Raw genomic sequence first — 19,967 nt, forward strand, 5'->3', positions numbered from 1 at the left:
TTTAATGTTAATCTTTTTTATAATAATAATGATGACCAAAAGAAGAAGATTCTAGACAGAGAATAATAAAATGGAAGGTAAATTAATGCTACATCTTTGGCCTATTTGAGCATGAGACAAAGTCCTTCACCAACACCAACACAAACAGCTAATTATACATTAGCTTATTATACACACTTGCTACCAATTATACATTGTTCTGCTGGTAGCAAGTGTGAAGCCTCACATTTGCCAAATTGTGCACATTTGACAATCTTCTGCAGTGGTTCTCCAACTTATAGGTCATTACCTCTTTGGGGCTTGAAAGAACCTTTCACAGGACAGATATTTACTTTAGCATTACAGTAGCAAAATTACAGTTATGAAGTAGCAATGAAAATAATGTTATAGTGGGGGGATCACAACAACACTAGGAACTGTATCAAAGGTTCACAACATTAGAAAGGCTGAGAACCTCTACAGATGTTTACAATGTAGAGTCAGAGATAGGGTGATAAACAGTAGTTTATTAGGGAAAAGTACTCATGTAAGGGACTCAGTGACCATGTTTGCACAGGAGCAGGACAGACCCTAAAATGCTTCCTACTAAGCTCAGCCAGGGGAAAGAGCCTAGTCTGTGCCTCCCTCCTTGTCAGATAACTCTGACCATGCCCAAGTGGGCGTGTTCAGGGTATGGGCATGTTCAGAGGTATCTGTGACCAGGCCCAAGCAGGCATGGTCAGCAGCACATTTAATCAGGTTTTCCCCTACAAACCACTGCTCTTGAGTTTCATGCCTTTTCTAACAAGTTTTTCCCTCTGTTTCATCTCTTCAGCAACATCAGTCATATAGAAGATTTTTTTTGTTTTTTGTTTTAATTTTTATTTATTTATTATATATACAATATGCTGTTTCCATGTATATCTGCACACCAGAAGAGGGCACCAGATCTCATAATGGATGGTTGTGAGCCACCATGTGGTTGCCAGGAGTTGAACTCAGGACCTCTGGAAGAGCAGTCAGTGCTCTTAACCTCTGAGCCATCTCTCCAACCCATATAGCAGATTTGTAATGGGCTTACACTGTGCCAAGGCAAAAAAAAAAAAAAAAAAAAAAAAAAAAAGAAACAAAGAAAGAAAAAACTGACATTATTTTTAAAAAGGGGTCAGAATAATCTCAATGAGATAGAAAATGCAACAAAGGAAATGCCTGGCAGTCATAAAAGATGGAAAGGACAGAGATGAGATACTCTCCATTTGTGTTTCTCTGTGATTTGTACAATGTTCATTAGAAATTTGAAATCACCTGGCTTCCAATTCCTCAGTGCATTGCAAAGCATGTAGAGTCTTGTGTGCAATGCTCACTAAAAATGGTAAGTCAGTCTGCTTCTCTGTCTTTGTTTTTGTCTGTGTCTGTCTACCTGTTTTTTTATCTGTGTGTATCTATCTTTTTGTGCCTCTCTCTCTGCTTTTGTGAATTTGATATTAAGGAGCAAGCATAGTCCAATTCCAATTTTAGCATATGGGTATGACATGCCTAAGGCCTTTCTAACGATCATGTGCAAGAACTAACTATTTCATGTCTGGCCAGGCAGGTGTAGTCTAGCTGTTTTCATATTAAACCAGAATCTGAGTAAGGAGAGATGACTAAAGAAGGAAAAGGAATTTGTTTAATAATTGAAGATCCCATCAGATTAAATCATAGACCTGTGAATCATAGGTAATGTGGAAATAAACACAGAAGGCTCAGAGGTGGAGATATTAAAAACAGCTGTTTACAATAACTTAAGAGATGTAATCAGAATTTACATATAGGACAATCAGCTGAACATTCAATTTGAAAGGAAATGTGATTTCCTACAGTTACTTTGGGGCCATATGCAGAAGATTGACAACTAAACTGGCAATGAGAGAGATGACTAACGATAAGGAGAATAATATGCTTGGTGTAACGATCTATTCTATATTATCTTTACAGCAATGAGAGGAAAAGATGCTTATTTTTTTTATTATTTTATTAGTTCTAGTTAGGGAACAAGCTTATTTCAAGTCCCTTCTCCCTCTCCCTCCCCTCACCCCCAACCCTCCTCCCCCACCCCCAGTCTACCCCCCACCCCATCCACCCACCACTCCCCAGGCAGGGTAGGGCCCTCAACTGGGGCTCTGCAAAGTCCACCAAGTCTTCCTATGCTGGTCCTGGGCCCTTCCCCATGTGTCCAGGGCCAGAGTGTAACCCTTCACATGGGATGGGCTCTCAAAGTCCCTTCTTGCACCAGGGAAAAATACTAATCCACCACCAGAGGCTCCCTGGAGTGCAGAGGCCTCCTTATTGACATCCATGTTCAGGGGTCTGGATCAGTCTTGTACTGGCCTCCCGGACAGCATCTGGGGTCGATGTGCTCTCCCTTGTTCAGGTCAACTGTTCCTGTGGGTTTCTCCAACCTGGTACAGATCCCTTCGTTCTTCATTCCTCCCTCTCTTCAACTAAATTCCCGATTTCGACTCAGTGTATATCTGTGGATGTCTGTCTCTGCTTCCATCAGCCACTGGATGAGGGCTCTAGGATGGCATAAAGAGAAGTCATCAATCTCATTTTAGGGGGACGGCTTTTAGGTTATCCTCTCCACCATTGCCTGGATTGTCAGATCGTGTCATCCTTGTAGGTCTCTGGAGATCTCCCTGGTTCCAGATCTCTTCTTGGGCCTATAGTGGCTCCCTCTGATATGGCATATCTCATCCTGCTCTCTCTCCTCTATTCTTCCCCCAACTCAATGTTTCTGCCCCTCCATTTCCTTTCCTCTTCTCCTCTTCTCTTGCTCTTATTGTACCAGCTCCTTCACCCCCTACCCTCATGCCCCCAATTAGTTCGGGAGTTCATGCCACTTCCATTCCTGGGGACCATTTATCCCTTAGAGTCCTTCATGTTTCCTAGTTTGAAAAGATGCTTATTTTATGATAGGTTTATTCTAAAGTAAACTTGCAGACTAAAATTTTCCTTGTGTGTATTTTGATGGTATTACTTCAGGAAGATCATCCCAGACCTGTGGGGTATCCAGGGTGAGGATGAAATTTCTAATGTCTGGTCTAACTTTCATCCTTTGAAAAGAGAATATAATTTAGTATTGAGTTAGATTTGCTGCAATTGATGGCCAGTGATTGAATAACACTATCTCAGCTTCTTTTTTTCTTTTCTTCTCATTCATATTTATATTACTTATACATTGATAAAAGCCATAAAATAGCATCTGTGCAAGATGTACATACATGTGCAGATGAGTGTATGAATGTATATGTTTGTCCATAAGTGATCATGTATGTGGAGATCAGAGGTTGATGCCTTGATTGCTCTGCACTATTCAATATTTATTTGATTAATTACTTTATTTTCCCTCCCTAATCTCAGATAATTATTTTTAAAGAAATATATCTAAAGAAATACGTGAGCTTCTTTGGACAAACGTATCGAGTCACATATGTTCAGGAAACAACAAGGCATATATTTAATATTTTCACTTTGATCTTTTATAAAACTGAACTTTTTTATAAAGATGATTTTATTCATCCAGGTCATAAATACAAATTAGAAGATCATACTTTTCTGGATAATATCTAAATGCTTATTTTAATCAAGTACACATTATTTTCATTTGGAAAAATACAACCTGTGGACATTGCTTTACGATATTTTTAGAGTTTTTTACTGTACTTCCTTCTAAATTTGTTAAAACTGTAACTTCCTCTTCTTAGTGATGCTTTTGTTTGCATAGTAGAATAGAGGAAGAAATGAAAGAATGCTGTCTTAGTTTTGTTCCTCTTGTTATAATTAAACACTCCGACAAACTTAAATTAGGACAAGAGGATTTATTTTCACTCACAGTTCCAAGATATGCTCCACCCTTTCAGGGTTCCACAACCTGTCTGGAGTTCCTACTTTCATTACTTCTGTGTATTTGTACTTTCACAAAGAATTGGTGGAGTTGATCATTCAAATTGTTTCCAGTATTTGCTTAAGAATTGTCATCTGTAAAATTACATAAAGAGCAGTTATGTTTTTATTATTCATAGTTTTAAAAGTTCTCATGTATGTCAAACTTCAGTTTTTAGTAGAGTGCTTATCACCGGCAGCTTGTGAGAGAAAAGCAACACTTTTTAAAGGATAAACACATTTGTTTGCATATAAAGTATAATGTGGAAATTAATATTGTGCTGTGTTTGCGATACTGTGAAAATACAGGGATCATGTTTTGACTAATTATACATCTTTACTTATCCTATAATGAAACATTCAGCTGTGGCATACTCTTGTTTTGCAATTTCCTTTGAAGTAGAGGTGTGAGATTTTATCTTGGCTGTGTTCCAACTTGTGAAATAAAATTACATTTTCAGTGGAAATATCCCCTGCTTCTAAACTGACTTTGATTTTTCTTGTACAGAGTTTGAAATTATTCTAGGAATGAGTGTTCATTAGAATAAGATGATAATCAAATGATGATCTAGGGGACCTTTGAGATGAAAAATAATCAGCCTAATGCATATTTTATTTATACATGTAGGTATAAAACCAGGACCCAGGCTTCTAAACTGAAATCTCTTTTTGCATGGACACTTTCTGCATAGAACTCAAGGGTAGCTTTGTAACATTTTTAAATTATTGGGAAAATGAAGCAATTTGGATAAATTTATGTAGAATTTAATTTTCAGTGTCTATAAACAATGTTTTATTAGAGTACATGTACATTGCTCCATTTGTATATTATTTACAACTTCCATATACAATGGAAAACAAATTGTATACTCATGAAAGTATCTATATCTTTATTAAATTTTAACTATCAACAACTTTATCTTTTATAAAAAGTTTCCTAGACTTGGTCTCCTCCCTCCTCCCTTCTGTCTGCTCTCTGCACTTTTCTTCAATATCCACATATATAAAAGAGATAGTGTTCTCATTTGATTTTTGATTCTGTGATATACACTATAACCAAAAGCAACTTGGAGAGGAAAGAGTTTATTTCACCTTACACCTCAAAGCCACAGTTCATGACTGAGGGCAGCCATGGCAAGTACTCAAGTTTGGAATCTGGGGCAGAAATCCTTGAGACACTCTACTTACTGGCTTCCTTCCTCTGGATTCTGCTAATCCATCTTTCTTATAAAACCCAGAACCACCTACCTAAATGTATCAAGACCTAAAATTGGTTGGGTCTTCCATATTGATCAATAAGCAAGGAAATTCCCCCAAGACAAGAAAATAGGTCAGTTTGATTTGGGCAATCCTCATTTGAGACTCACCAGTCTTAATTTGATATTAACAACTAACCAGGGTACATGCATGGATAAGTCTGCGATTATCTGTCTGTCTGTCTGTCTATTGATTATCTATCTCTATGTCTCCTTCCCTATCTATGTAACCTACTATCATATATTGCATGATTCATGTCCATCTGTTTTTACATATCCACATATTATAAAAATGAGAAAACTTAATTCAATCAAATATTTTTGTGCAATGAATATATTTGTACATGTGGGGCCATGTTCATGTGGATCCATGTGTGTGCATGCACACATAGAAGTCAGAGGTCAATAGAGCATGCATTTCTTTTCTTGGGAGCCCTCTACCTTTTTTTTTTTTTTTTTTTTTTTTTTTTTTTTTTGAGGTATAGTCTGTCACTGGCCTGACATCAAGTAGACTAGGCTACATGACTGACAAGTCCTCTGTTCACTTTCTCCTTGATGCTGGGATTACAAACATGTATACCACTATGCCTAAATGTTATTTGCAGATGAAGGTTCTTGTTCCCCCTGGTCCCACAGCTGTGTAGCCCCAAATAAACACACAGAGACTTAAAGTAATTATAAACTGTCTGGCCAATGGCTTAGACTTCTTACTGACTAGCTCTCTCTTAATTGTTAATCCATAACAATTACAGCTGTGTAGCCCCAAATAAACACACAGAGACTTAAAGTAATTATAAACTGTCTGGCCAATGGCTTAGACTTCTTACTGACTAGCTCTCTCTTAATTGTTAATCCATAACAATTAATCTATGTATTTCTACATGGCCTTATCTTACCAGAAAGTCCTTCACATATTATCTTCCTGGTAGCTACATGACATCTTCTCAGGGCTCCTCTCTGCCTCCTCTGATATCTCCGCCTAAACTTCCTGCCTGGCTACTGGCCAATCAGTGATTTCTTCATCAACCAATAAGAGAAACATATATACAGAAGGACATCCCCCATCAGTTATTTTTAATTAATAACATTTATTTATTTATTTATTTTACAACCCAACCAGAGTTTGCACTCCCCCATCTCCTCCCATTCTCACCCCCACCTCTTCTGCACCTCCCCAATCCACTTCTCTGTTTCTGCACAAAAAGTGTCAGGTTTTCCATGAATATCAACAAAACATAAGCCGTACTGTTTCTGCATGGGTTCTGAAGATTAAACTTGTGTTCTAATGCTTGTTCTGTAAGTAGTTTACTGACTGAGCTGTCTTCCAAGCCTGTTAGTAAAATATAAGAGCAATTTCACGTTAAGTGTTTTGGGGTATCTTTGTACTAGTATAGGCAGCAAAAAATGACAGCCATCAATATTCTTCTATTAATTCACACATCATGTGAAAATGATATCAAATTAACAGACTGAAGACTCAGTCTCATTGTCAAATGAACAGAGTGCCAGCACATATCCATTTAGACAGATCTATTACCTCTAGGCAAAGATAGGGTTTGCACCATTAGGCACAGCCTGAAGTTTAAATAAGTTCCCTTTCAACATGTTATTTTTCCAGCTACCACATTTCTGGCTCACATTGTACCATAAAATCCTTTAAATTTACTACATTTCTAAAAGGATACAGTTTGTGCAGTAGGTAACTGTCATATTCTATATAGACATTGGTGAAATATATTCACAAAGCAAATCATTTATTCCTCTCCTTTGCCCAGAGATGGAAAATCACTAGGTCCCATAAAATCTGTCTGATTTTATTTCATGTTTTGTAGATGAAAATATGAAGCTAAGTGGTGACTTGGGTGGTATTTGTTGCTTTTAAAATGTCCTTTCTTGAAAGTATCTCCTTAATTCTTACAGAAGAATAGCAAATATTTGTGTATGGAGAATCATAATTGATTCTTGATAGGTCACAATCAATTTCATGAACTAGGAAAACTGCAGACTGTGTATACATGAAGTATGTGCATGTGTGTTTATTTAGTTATGTGCAATGCAAAAATATGCTTCTGGTTTACATAGAGTATGGATGACTGAATTATGAGAAAATAAATTCTTTGCTTTTTACTCTTCCTAAACTAATGCTAGCACTTCTACTGATAGACAGTAATATCTAAACAGATGATATTTTCCAAAGGTAATTGACATGGAAGCATTTGACCTACAATCATTGCCTCATTACATAATTCAGGCTAGTATCCAGATGAACTGGTCAGTGAAAAAAATTTCACTATCACTTAATGATTATAAAAACAACGTTAGAGTTTGAAAGGGAAGCATTGGATGCCTTTCCACTAAAATAATTTCTTACTCAGAGTTCACCACGTAGGTAGGCTGGCATCATAACCACAAGGACTCTCTGAAGTTGTTATTTACTACATATACTTTTAATAACAATTTTCCATGCTAAACAAGCCAAAGATGCTGATATCCTCAGCTCTTGGCATGGAAGTTATGCATAATCTTTGAGGAATGCTAAAGGAGGCAAGGAAGGAAATGAGGGGATTTACATTTCTGAGCAGTGTTGAACTTGTTCAGCAAAACAAAGGTGGGGAAAGCACCCCGAGCCAGACTGCCACAGGAAACAGGGCTGCCTTCCTCCTCAGTCACCATGCTCCTGGGGGCTCTCAGGAAGGCCGAGCACTTATCCATTCACTGCCTAAGACTCCCTTCTTCAGACTCTGCAGACCCGTTGTATTCCATACAGTGAAATAGAACTATGCCTGCAAGCTGCCAAGTGGTGTGTGTGTGTGTGTGTGTGTGTGTGTGTGCAGAAGACAGAGGTTGATATCAAGATGCTTTCTTCAATCCCTTCACTTTGTAGTTTGAGACAGCTTTCTCCCTGAATCTGTTGCATGGCTTGTGGTCTTTCCTACACTAGCTGGCTGTGGAGCTCATCTCTACACTGCTGGGGTAACATGAATGTATTATGGATCTGAGGTAAGTCTTATGTTGGCATAGCAAACACTTTTTCCACAGAGACAAACCCAGAGCCCCAGGATCAGCTGCACACTGGAGAAGGGCTGCCTACTTCAGGCTCACTAAACTCTTTCTCAATGCAGGGAATTGGCATTTACATTGTCATCAAAACCATGCCTTGCAATTTCACGAACTCTACTGTGGCACTACTCTTGAACCTAAAAGGACTTTCATTTTTTAAAAATGGGAATAAGCACTGTATTAATAAATAACTTGAGAAAAATCAAAAGAAACATGACTATTTATTTTTACCCTTTTTATTAGAAAGAAAATTATTTTACATGTCAATCCCAGGTCCCTCTCCCTCCCCAACTCCCCTGTCCCCCCAACTAATGCCCTACCTGAAAGGTTCAGGCATTATGCTGGCCTGCCTCCTGAGTGCTGGGATTAAAGGCTTGTGCCATCAATGCCCTGCCTATAAAAAACCAATTAATATGTCTAATATATCTCATCTGCTTCTCTTTTCTTCTTTACTTCTAATTTAAACAAAAATTTAACACTATGTATCCTATACCCTTTCTGCTCCTCAGGCAGGGTGAGGCCTTCCATAGGGGTCTTCAAAGTTTGTCATATTCTTTGGGAAAGGGCCTAGGCCAAGGCCCTTGTGTCTAGGCTCAGGGAGTATCCCTCCATGTGGGATGGGCTCCTAAAGTCCATTCCTATGGTAGCCATAAGTACTGATCCACTATAAGAGGCCCCATAGATTTCCAAGGTCTCCTCACTGACACCCACATTCAGAGGGTCTGGATCAGTCCCATGCGGGTTTCCCAGTTATCAGTCTGGGGACCAAGAGTTTTCCCTTGTTCAGGTCAGTTGTTTCTGTGGGTTTCACCAGCCTGATATGGACCCATTTGCTCATCAGTCCTCCTTCTCTGCAACTGGATTTCAGTTCAGTTCAAGGTGTAGCTGTGGGTGTCTGCTTCTACTTCCACCAGCTGCTGGATGAAGGTTATACGATGGCATATGAATTAGTTATCAATCTCATTATCAGGAGAGGACATTTAAGATAGCCTCTCCTCTGTTGCTTAGATTTTTAGTTGGTGTCATCTTTGTAGCTCTCCAGACATTTCCCTAGTACCTGATTTCTCTTGGAACTTATAATGTCTCCCTCTATTATATTATCTCTTATCTTGCTCTCTTGCTGTTCTCCCCCCAACTCAACCTCTTTGTCCCATCATCTCTTCCTCACTTTTCCTCTTCTCCCCTTCTCATTCTCCTAGTTCCCTCTCCCCTCCCGCCCCATGCTCCCAATTTGCTCAGGAGATCTTGTCCCTTTCCCTTTCTCCAGGGGACCATGTATGTCTCTCCTAGGGTCCTCCTTGATTACCAGCCACTCTGGCAGCCTGGGCTGCAGGATGGCAATCCTTTACTCTATGTCCAGAATCCCCATATGTATGAGTACATACAATGCCATCTTTTTGTGACTGGGTTACCTCGCTCAGAATGGTTTCTTCTAGTTTCATTCATTTTCCTGAAAATTTCAATATTCCATTCTCTCTCTCTCTCTCTCTCTCTCTCTCTCTCTCTCTCTCTCTCTCTTTTCTGCTGAGTGGTACTCCATTGTGTAAATGTACCACATTTTTTCCATCCATTCTTCAGATAAGAGGAATCTAGGTTGTTTCCAGGTTCTGGCTATTACAAATAATGCTGCTATGAACATAGTTGAACAGATGTCCTTGTTGTAGGAATGTGCTTCTTTTGAGTATATGCTTAAGAGTGGAATTGCTGGATCTTGTGGTAGACTGATTCTCATTTTCCTGAGGAATCACCATACAGATTTCCAAAGTGGTGGTACAAGTTGGCATTCCCACCAGCAATGGAGGAGTGTTCCCCTTTCTCCAGAACCTCTCCAGCATAAACTGTCATTGGTGTTTTTGATTTTAGCCATTCTGACATGTGCAAGATGGTATCTCAGAGTTGTTTTCCTTTGCATTTCCCTGATGGCTAAGGATGTTGAAAACTTTCTTATGTATCTTTCAGCCATTTGAGATTCTTCTATTGAGAATTGCCTATTTAGTTCTGTACCCCACTTTTTAATTGGATTATCTGACGTTTTGGAGACTAGCTTCTTTATAAATTTTGTAGATTTATAAAGTTCTTTGTAAATTTTGTAGATCAGCTCTCTGTTGGATGTGGGTGGGGTTGGTGAAGATATTTTCCCATTCTGTGGGCTGTTGTTTTGCCTTACTGACTGTGTCCTTTGCCTTGCAGAAGCTTCTCAATTTCAGGAGATCCCATTTATCTGGATCTCAATGTCTGTGCTACTGGTGTTATGTTTAGGAAGCAGCCTCCTGTACCAATTCATTCAAGGGTATTTCCTATATTCTCTTCTAATAAGTTCAGTGTGGCTGGGTTTATGTTGATGTCTTTGATCCATTTGGACTTGAGTTTTGTGCATGGTGAAAGACATAGGTGTAGCTGCAGTCTTCTACATGCCAGCATCCAGTTATGCCAGCACCATTTGTTGAAGATGCTTTCTTTATTCCATTGTATAGCTTTGGCTTCTTTGTTAAAAATCAGGTGTTCATAAGTGTGCGAGTTAATATAAGCGTTTTCAACATGATTCCATTGGTCTTCCTGTCTATTTTTGTGCCAATACCAAGCTGTTTTTAGGACTATAGCTCTATAATAGAGCTAGAAATCAGGGATGGTGATGCCTCCGGAAGTTCTTTTATTGTACAAGGTTATTTTGGCTATCCTATGTCTTTTATTTTTCCATATAAAGTTGAGAATTTTTTTTCAATTTCTGTGAAGAATTGTGCTGGGAATTTGATGGGGATTGCAATGAATCTGTAGATTGCTTTTGGCAACATTGCCATTTTTACCATGTTGATCGAACCTACGAAGAACATGGGAGATCCTTTCATTTTCTAGTATCTTCTTTCATTTCTTTCTTTAGAGACTCAAAGTTCTTAATGTACAGTTCTTTCACTATTTTGGTTATTTTATGTTGCTTTTGGCAATTGTAAAGGGTGATATTTCTCTGATTTCTCTCTGAGCACATTTATCATCCATATATAATAGGGCTACTGATTTTTGTGTGTGTGTTAATCTTGTAACCTGCCACTTTGCTGAAGGTGTTTATCAGCTTTAGGAGTTTCCTGGTAGAGTTTTTAGCTGGGTCACTTATATAGACTATCATATCATCTGAAAATAGTGAAAGCTTGAATTCTTCCTTTCCAATTTGTTTCCCTTTGATATCCTTTTCTTATTGCTCTGGCTAGAATTTTAAGGACAATATTTAGAGATATGGAGAGAGTAGACAGCCTTGTCGTGTTCCTGAGTTTAGAGGAATAGCTTTGAGTTTCTCTTTATTTAGTTTGATGTTCGCTGTTGGCTTACTGTATATTGTTTTTGTTATGTTCAGGTATGTTCCTATTATTCCTGATCTCTCCAGGAACTTTATCATGAAGGGATGTTGGATTTTGTCAAAGGTTTTTTTCAGCATCTAGTGAGATGATCATGTGGCTTTCCTTCTTCAGTTGGTTTATTTGGTGGACTACATTGACAGATTTTTGAATGTTGAACCAACCCTGCATCCCAGGGATGAAGCATACTTGGTCATAGTGGATGATTTTTCTAATATGTTCTTGGATTCCATTTGCCAGTATTTTACTGAGTATTTTTGCATCTATGTTCATGGAGTATATTGGTCTGTAGTTCTCTTTCTCAGTTGTGTCTTTGTGTGGCTTAGGTAACAAGATAATTGTAGTATTGTAAAAAGAGTTCCCTAATGAATCTTCTGCTTCTATTGTGTGGAGTAATTTGAATAGTATTGGTATTAGCTCTTATTTTAATTTCTGGTAGAATTCTGCACTAAAGCCATCTGGCCCTGGGCTTTTTTTGGTTGAAAGTTTTTTTTATGACTGCTTCTATTTCCTTAGAGGTTATAGGTCTGTTTAAGTTGCTTATCTGCTATTCTGTCCTTAATTCAATTTTGGTAAGTGATATCTGTCCAGACAATTGTCCATTTCCTTTAAATTTGCAAATTTTTGTGTAGTATATGTTTTCAAAGTATGACCTGAAGATTCTCTAGATTTCCTCAGTGTCCGTTGTTATATCCCCTTCTCATTTCTGATGTTGTTAATTTGTGTGTTCTTGCTCTGCCTTTTGTTTAGTTTGGATAAAGGTTTGTCTATCTTGTTGATTTTGTCAAAGAACCAACTCTTTGTTACCTTGATTCTTTGAACTGTTTTCTTTTTTTGACTTTATTGGTTTCTGCCCTCAATTTGATTATTTCCTGGCATCTACTCCTCTGTTGTGAATTTGCTTCCATTTGTTCTAGAGCTTTCAGCTGTGATGTCAACTCTCTGGTGTGACTATTCTCTAGTTTCTTCATGTGAGTACTTGGAACTATGAACTTTCCTCTTAGTACTGCTTTCAAAGTGTCTCATAAGTTTGTATGTTTTGTCTTTGATTTCATTGAATTCTAGGAAGTCTTTAATTTCTTTCTTTATTTCTTCCTTGACCCAGGAATGGTGCAATTGCATGCTGTTCAATTTCCATGAGTTGGTAGGTTTTCTGAAATTTGTGTTGTTTTTGAATTCTAACTTTAAGCATGGTGGTCTGATAAGATACAGGGGGTTATTCCAAGTTTTTTGTACCTGTTGAGGTTTACTATGTTGCCGATTATGTGCTTGATTTTTGAAAAGGTTCCCTATGATGCTGAAAACAAGGTATATTCTTTTGTGTTTGGATGGAAAGTTCTATTGATGTCTGTTAATACCAATTGGGTCATAACTTCTGTTAGTTTCTTTGTCTCTTTGTTATATTTCTGTCTGGTGGTCCTGTCCAGTGGATGAGAGTGTGGTATTGAAGTCTCCCACTATAAATGTGTGAGGTCTCATTTATGATTTGAGTTTTAATAATGTTTCTTTTACGAATGTTGGTGCCCTTGTATTTGGGGCATAGATGTTTAGAATTGAGACTTCTTCCTGATGGATTTTTACTGTGATTTATATGAAATGACCTTCATTATCTCTTTTGATTGATTTTAGTTTGAAGTCTAACTTTTTAGATACTAGGATAGCTAGCTACCCCAGCTTGTTTCTTGGGTCCATTTGATTGGAATATCTTATCCCAACCCTTTACTCTGAGGTAATGCCTTTCTTTGAATTTGAGGTGTGTTTCTTTTACGCAGCACAAGGATGGATTCTGTCTTTGTATCCAATCTTTTAGCCTGTGTCTTTATATAGGGGAGTTAAGACCATTAACACTGAGAGAAATTGAGGTCCATTGTGTGTTTACTCTTGTTGTTTTTGATTTGTTGTTGGTAGTGGCATTGTGTGTAGATTTACCCTGCTTTTTCTTTTGGGTTTTTGTAAAGTGGGATTATCTATTGCCTGTGTTTGTTTGAGTGTAGTTAATTTCCTTAGGTTGTAATTTTCCTTCCAGTATGTTATGTAGGGCTGGATTAGTGGTTACATATAGTTTTAAATCTGGTTTTGTCATGGAATATCTTTTTTTCTCCATTTATAGTGATTGAAAGATTTGCTGGGTATAGTAGTTTGGGCTGGCATCCATGTTCTCTCCGAGTTGGTAGAATATCTATCCAGGTCTTTTTGGCTTTCAGAGTTTCCATGGAGAAGTCCAGTGTCATTCTGATAGGTTTGCCTTTATATGTTACTTGGCCTTTTCCTTTGCTGTTCTTAATATTCTTTCTTTATTCTGTACATTTGTTGTTTTAATTATTAAGTGACGAGGGGACTTTCTTTGTGGTCCACACTATTTGGCATTCTGTAGGCTTCTTGTACTTTCATTGACATGCCTTTCTTTAGGTTGGGAAATTTTTCTTCTATGATTTTATTGAATATGTTTTCTGCACCTTTGAATTGGGATTCTTTACTTTCTTCTATACTAATTATCCTTAGGTTTGGTCTTTTCACGGTGTCCCATATTCCCTGGATAATTTGTGTTAAGGATTTGATGGAATTTAGATTTTCTTTTTCTTGGTGAATTTATTTTCTCGTTTATCTTCAGTGTCTGAGATTCTGTCTTCCATCTCTTGTATTCTGTTGGTTATGCTTACATCTGTGGTTCCTGATTGTTTACTCAGTTTTTCCACTTCCAGAATTCCCTCAGTTTGTGTTCTCTTTATTGTCTCTATTTTGGTTTTCAGGTCCTGAACTGTTTGCTTCAGCTGTTTAATTGTATTTTCTTGGCTTTCCTTGATTTCTTGCTTCTTTTGGTTCATCTTTTCTTCCATTTCTCTGAAGGATCTTCTGATTTCCTCTCTTAAGGTCTCTGTCATCTGCTTGAAGTCGTTTTTAAGGTTGCTGTCTTCTGCTTCATCTGTGTTGGGATGTTCATGTCTTGCTGGTGTAGAATCCCATTGCTGGTGTAGTCATATTGGTTTTCCTGTTGTTGGATGTGCTCTTATATTGTTGTCTTCCCATCTGTTCTTCCATTGTTTGCAGGTGGTATCTCTTCCTTTGATGGTATGTATGGGTGTGGGGTGGGTGCAATTGGCTACCATACTCTGATGGGTCTCAAGGTGGTTGCAAACAGGTCTGAGGCACTCGCTCTCCAGGATTAGCACAGAGATGTCAGCAGACTCTGGGTTGCTTGGTCCTCAGGGGCCTAGTCGACCTGCCTGCAGACCCCTGGGCAGGAGTTCCCAGAGTGGGCAGGCAGAAGTTGGGCCCAAGTCAGGGGCAAAAGCAGCTCACCTCTGTACTCTCCGCACTCTGTACTCTGCACTTCCTGGGGGCAGAGCAGCCCAGTGATCTCAGCAGAGTCAGGGTCCCTGGGTCCTCAGGGTCTGATTCAGACTGCTTGCAGACCTCGGGGCAGGATTTCCCAGAGTTCAGAACATGATCATTTAAATCCTCTTAGCATATAATATTTCTCTTGTCCTAATGGACCTAAGAAGTTACTTTAGTAGTTTCATTTCTGAAGAACTAGTAAGATAAAGAAAACATGTCTGAAGAAACAGGAAAGATTTTTCTTGGTCTAAATATATAAATAATTGCTCTTCCATCACTTGGGAAGTTTCAGCAGCACTCAATTGCTTACACTCTCAAGACACTTCCTGATTTACATTATATTTTTGAAAGTCTTAAATGTTATCTGCCTTAAGTATTAGAAGTATGCAAATTACTTCTATATTATCTGCCTGGAAGAATAACCTCTCACTTGGCCATATAAACTTTGGCCACTAGGTAGTTACAAACTGTATTGTAGTGGAAAAGCAGTTTCTAATTCCTACTTGCATTTGGATAAGGCAGTCTTTAGGTTTGCTAGGCCTGAAAGCCTCCCATGGTTCTAAGATGAATTAGTTTCATTTTTATTTTTTATGACTATATTCCTAGCTTCTCTGCCAAATTACATTTTTAATAAATTTGATGTATAGCCATTTTGAAGGGTGAAAGCTCATAAGCACATCTTTCTGCTTTAATTGCCTTTATAAAGCACTTGCTCAAAAGGGTAGTTTTTTTCTTCTCAATTGTGCCACAAGTTTCTACCAGTGAATCTGCCTGCCTCTCAGAATTAACTGGCACTTGGTCCTGAAAATGAATGTTCCCATTCAGCATGCTAATGAATTCATACCTAAATTTATATAGGCAGAGAGGAGAGGGTAAATAATCAACTTTTCAGGGAGGATTCGTGGCATCTCAGGTAACATTGATTTTCTCATTCATTTACGGTAACACATATCTATTTTATAAATTGGGGTTCCCTAGCCAGCTCTCTGCTGTCTACCACTTCCCGAGAGTTAGAGAGTTAAATTCACTCATTGGCACAGAACAACTGGCTTTGACTAGTCCTTTACTGAACAACAAGCCAAAAGTGTCTTTCTTCTGTCTTAACTTGCCCAAGTCCACTCAGGGGAGCTTATCCAGAGGCTTGCATGTTAATCCCATTGTGGCCCAGATTGCTCTCATTTCCATCTTTTCTCAGATGCCTCCCTGAGTTCTCTTCTCCCACTCCTTCTCTACCGCACACCCCGCCCCACTCTACCCAGCTCCCAAAGATGCGGTCTCTTCCTTTTGCATTTTCACTAGATACATGTGGATCAGCAGTCTGTTTTCCACATCTCAGTACAAAGCTCCAATACTGAACACATGGATCTAAAGCCTTGTAAGAATCTATAATCCCTCTTTATCTCCCACATTCCTCATCTAATCTGTTTCTAACTCTTAAGGTTTCTATATTCACAACCAAACATGCCCACACAAAATTTAGCCATGTCTCCACATTTATCCGTTAACACCCACAGTAAGACACAGTCTCCTCTGATCTGGATGAGCTATCCTAGGCTAATGTTACATTTCCTTAGCTGTAGACAATTATCTCAGTGCCAGTTGCAATGATGCTGAAAATTTTAAATCAGTTTATTTTTCATGCTTCCTGGGAAACTCTAATAGACTGTATCATATTCAGATGAAATATGAGCACCTTGTCCATAAAGAGTTCCTGTTTCTTTTTGCTCAGTCCACATGCCTCTCCTTCCTCATAGAGTTCTATCCATGCTGTCCTCCGTCATGTCTGTGAACAAATCACATCCATTTTTACCAAGGACATTCATCATGGTTCCTCTTTCTGGACCTCTCTTTCCTAGAGTTTAGTGTCTCACTCTTTTGCTCTTTTGGCATCCCATTTCAGAAAAAAAAAAGTCAGTTCTTCCTGTGGACTTTTATTATTTAATACAATACCTTCTACCTCACCTTAACCTTCTATTATGCACCTGTCTCTTTCTGTCTCTGTCTCTGTGTGTGTGCGTGTTTGTGTTTCTATCAAGCTCATATCACAATTTGACCTTGCATAAAATTTATTTTTCTACTGCTTTGTTTTTGTTTTTCTCAGCAGGCTGCTGGCTCTAGCAAAAATGGGAGTTAGTATCCTTTTCCCCATCTTAACATTTTGATTACTGTATTATTGGAAAGAACAGTTTATGCCACAAGGGATATTTGCTTCTGTTGCTGTGGAATCTAGTATCAGACATGGGAACATATCTTAAACCCAAATACAGAAACCATTGGCCTGGGTGAGAAGAGGTATTTCTTGCCATTGTTGGTGATCCCCTCAGGATGGGGAATGTTCTTCTGTATATATGTTTCTCTTATTGGTTGAAGAGTAAAACACTGATTGGGCAGTAGACAGGCAGGAAGTATAGACTGGGCTACCAGAGGAGGAGAAGTCTGAGGATAAGAGTCAGAGAGGAGCTGCCAGAAAAAAAGGACACACAGCTGCTGAAGGAGTAACATGCTGGAGCCTTCTCTGTTAAGATAAAGGCCACGTAGAATTGCATAGATTAATAGCTATGAGTTAATAATTAAGAGAGAGCTAGCCTTAAGAAGCCTAAGCCATCAGCCAAATAATTCATAATTAGTATGAGCCTCTGTGTATTTATTTGGGGCTGAAGGGCAGCAGGACCAGGCTGAACAGAAACTCAGTCATCAATTATGAAGTAGAAATGAAAATAATTTTATGGTTGAGGGTCATCACAACATGAGGGTTATGATAAGGGTCACAGCCTTAGGAAGGTTGAGAACCACTGGATTAGGAGTACACAGACATTTATTTTCCAACTCATTTGTGATTCATGACTGGCAAATGAAAAAACAAAGGTTTATGAATTGCCAATCTTGCCTGAGTCATTTCAAAGGTATCAGAAGGTACATATTACATGGTTCTTGATTTTTAAAACACAGTGGGCCTTTATAGCCAAAATCTAGTTACAGTTTCAACTGAGGAAGAAAAAATAAAGCCATTTTATTCCAACTTATATATGTCATGTGATCTTGTAGTCTTCCTCCAAGAAGACATGTTTCTAGTACAGTGTCTCCAGAGTGATACTGGAGTGCAGACAGCCAGCAGCTTCACCTGGAGCTGCTAAGTGGCCTGCTGCAATGATAACTGCTAATTTAATTATGCAAAATGATAATAATATGCATTTGAATAGCAACAAAAGAGAAGTCAACTCACACCTAATCCATGATAATTATGTATTATTTAAGGGGAGTATTTCTCTTTCAAGACATCCAGCTCAAAATTGCAGTTCAGTATATGCTGTTATCTGGGGCATGTGGCACACTGCTCCACTCCCAAGACCTCACATGCTCAACACACCTCTGCATAACACTGCAGAGGATTTTCTTTTAACTGACAAGTCAGTGGAAAACGTGAAAATATGCCTTTTTTTCTTTTTCAAAATTTGTTGCAGCCTTGTGCACTACAGACAATACTCCCATCCTTCAACCAAACAACTTCAATATAATTGTATTTCCCTTGATTTCTCACTTTTATGTCTTTGTTTTGAAAAGCAATGCTGTGCAGTTAAAAGCTGAGGAGTTACACACATAGTCTATGGAGTTTCAGCTGTTTGCTTTAGGAATGACCTTGAACAACTTACCTATCCTGTCTAATTCTGATTTTCCTAATTTGTAAGAAGGAGACAATAGCATATTTTATAACTCATTATCAAGTTTAAATAATATGAAACATAAAGATCATTCTGTCACCCTGTGCATTGTTGCTGTAACTTTTCTTTTTTTTGCTACGTACTAGTGCCATATTTTAAATTTTCTCATCTTCTTTGCTTTCAGCATTTCCAGAATAATCTTAGCTATGTAATATATGAGAGGGCTGTCCAATTCCCTTCTGTCTTTTTGTTTTCTTATTTCTTCAACTTTTTCCCATTTCAGTTGATTTTCTTTTGAGTCAGATTGTTTTTCATTTGGAAAAGGTATGAAATTTCCATACATAAGTATGTAGCAAACAGTTCTCAGCTTCTCAGCAATTTGGTTTATTTTCTGTTTCATGGTGGTGACAAGGATTGGCTTTATAGTAATACATCCACATGTGTCCCCACCTCACCCAGCAAATGTTCTCCATGCAAGGTGATGACTGTATGGGGTAGCATCTTTTGCGTTGATAAGTTAGCAGTGTTTCAAAACAAACAAACAACAACAAAAAAAACCAAAAAAAACAAAAAAAAACATGAAAAAATAAAATATAATGATATGAAACAAAAACTATCACATTGAAGTTGGATATGGCAACCCAACAGGAGAAAAAGAGCCACATGACCAGGCACAAGAGCTAGAGACCCACTTGTTCACACAGTCAAAAGTCACATAAAAACACTAAGCTAATTGTCATAATGTAGACATAGATGAACATGTAGGTCTACACCTTCATGGTGTAGACTCATGGAGGCCCTGTGCTTGCTGAGCTCAGTTTTTCTCTTCATATTTCTTTTGGTATCTGAACAACCTATTACTTTTATAGGAATGAGCCTATCTTCCACATAGAATGCCCAAAGTATCCTATCCAGGATTCAGGGAAAGCACTGGTGATTTAAAAGAAAAATTCAAAAAAAGCAAAGCTTTTTTTTTCTTACCTCACAAAGCTAATTATACTGTGAATCACCTTTTGTGGCTTTTAGTCCTTCTAGATATATGGACAAGGTAACACCATAAATGCTATATTCAAATCAAGCTAATTCTATATATTCTTTGTGGTTCTTTGCTTAGTTTTATTTAGAAATTTTTCCATTCTTTTGCTTAAATGAATCTTATATTCTCTCCAAATGTGACCATTTTTCTTCTTTAAAGGAAGGAGACGTATCCTTAAGTAACCTATCCATTTATATTTCTTGGAGCTGTTGACAGAGGGCATGAAAACCATTGCAAAGCAGACCACACAATCCAGTGTCTCTTTTTCTCCTCTGTTCCCATCCATACATGATTCATGCACCTCTCAACTATCTACATGCCCTGCCAAGCTACCCTGGTCATTCCAGATAAACCCACTGCAACTATTTCC

This window comes from Cricetulus griseus, chromosome 5, assembly GCF_003668045.3.
Source record: "Cricetulus griseus strain 17A/GY chromosome 5, alternate assembly CriGri-PICRH-1.0, whole genome shotgun sequence".
Classification (NCBI taxonomy): domain Eukaryota; kingdom Metazoa; phylum Chordata; class Mammalia; order Rodentia; family Cricetidae; genus Cricetulus; species Cricetulus griseus.